Here is a 1,949-nt window from a genome sequence, read left to right on the forward strand (position 1 = left end):
AAACCAATTTTCGATACTCAATACAGACGCATGCATATGCTCATGTACACGCAACGCAACTCCTCACTAACGGTATTTGAGGTGGATGCATGCATCGATCATACAAAATTTGTTGTTTAATTTTGAACATGAGCATCTTAGAAAACTACATGTTGAGACGAATCCATCCACACATCAGTAAATTAATTACAATGGAGAACATAATGCATATATTACTTAATTAGTTAGTCCTGCCACTCTTCATGCGATGTCTATTTAAGCGATGTTCAGGGTCTCTGATAGGCCATAACAAATGAACTAGAAAGCTAAGGTAGAAGGAGAGTATTCTGAAGGAACCAAGTGAGTGCAACTGATCAACTTGCTACCGATCGATCTCACAACAACATGGTTATTATAATTACTTCCTTTCTTCTTCCTGATCTTGTCCTCCTCATCTCTAGCTCATATTTACTTACAGTACGTTTACAGTCATATACTATACCCAGAAAAATAATAGGTAGAATTAATTGATGAATTTTTCTGATTGCACACAATTAATTTAATTTGCATCCATCCGATCCATCCATGTTCAATTAATGTGGCAGAGAGGACAAGCAACAGAGGTGCTAGAGAAAGGCAACATCAGGCTGCAGGACCGTGAAATCGCAGGATTAGAAGAGCAAATCCGGACGCTTAGGATGAAGCTTCAGAACCACGAGAGCTACGAGGAGCAGAAGCGCAGGGAGTACTACAACCTGGAAAGCGAATACAACAAGCTGCACAGCAGCTACAGAAACCTGCAAGCCTGCCACCACAACCTGCAAACCAGCTACCACAACCTGGAGGCCAGGCACAATGCTCTCAGGTGGCAAATGAGTAGGCCCGGATGCTGCGGATAATTAAGATATGGAAGAGTTTTTATTATATATACTTATATAATCTATGTGCATGTATGTCATCGCATGCATCCATATATATATACTATATATATAAATAATTCAAATATCAGGTATTTTATCCATGTAAATATACAGTTACATGGATAAAATCCCTTTATTTTAAGATAGAGGGAGTACGTTACTTATATATGCATGCTTATGATACCTACTCCCCTGTTTTATACCTACAGATATGAGTGATGTATGTGAGTATAACTATACATATTTGTAATAAGCTGGATATGACCCCGGCCGCTAGCTAGCAGCAAAAATGTGTGCCATACGTCTATGTCATGCATGGTAGCTCACCTTCATCTCCATGCATGCATCAATATTGATGTAAGTGGTCAGCATTGTTGTTGTATGAAATCAAATGTTTTATTTATGTTTGGCCTTTGATCCTGTGTGCATGTTGATGTCTTGGTTGTTTATTGATTCTAAGCTATATATATTTCTTACATAATACCTAGATGATACTCTTATGTGTAACGTGATAAAGAGATGTCAACTAGTTTAGATCACTAGTGTAATACGGTGGTGGATGAAAGATTTTTAAAATGTGGGTATGAAGTTAAGAAAAAAATCTTTGTATTTTTTCTTAAAAAAAGACGGTACTATATATAGACTTGATATAAATTAATGATAAATGCCTTGATAAGAAAAACTAACATGGACATAGTTTAGTAAAGTGAGTATAGTGTGCAATAAATTTCTAGAACTACAAAATATATACTAAAAAAATAAAATTAAAAGTATACTTGATGTGATTTTTTTTTATAAACGGGATATTACATCTTTATTCTGAATATGTAGAAAATGTCGATTTCAAAGCATGTAACCAAGAAAATCATTTAAGTATTTTGTTGTCTGCAATATTTTTTAATTTAGTTTGCATAGAACCAGTTGCGATATTTTCAAGCATTACCATAAAAGTTAACAACACAATATATTATTATATTATTATTTTTGCAGAAACAATAACGGCTCAGTCGAGAAATTTCCATACCATCTAGAATGCCATTTTAAACTCAA

The 1,949-nt window shown here is 34.7% G+C and overlaps 1 long non-coding RNA gene across 1 annotated transcript; it reads left to right on the forward strand.

The window, feature by feature from the left end:
• The first annotated feature begins 285 nt into the window (after positions 1-285).
• LOC112938800 (uncharacterized) lies at positions 286-1,136 on the forward strand. Its single transcript, XR_003242121.2, has 2 exons — positions 286-387; positions 585-1,136. It is a non-coding gene; the product is annotated as an uncharacterized lncRNA (long non-coding RNA).
• Positions 1,137-1,949: the final 813 nt, after the last annotated feature.

Source organism: Oryza sativa, chromosome 4 (assembly GCF_034140825.1).
Source record: "Oryza sativa Japonica Group chromosome 4, ASM3414082v1".
NCBI classification, from domain to species: domain Eukaryota; kingdom Viridiplantae; phylum Streptophyta; class Magnoliopsida; order Poales; family Poaceae; genus Oryza; species Oryza sativa.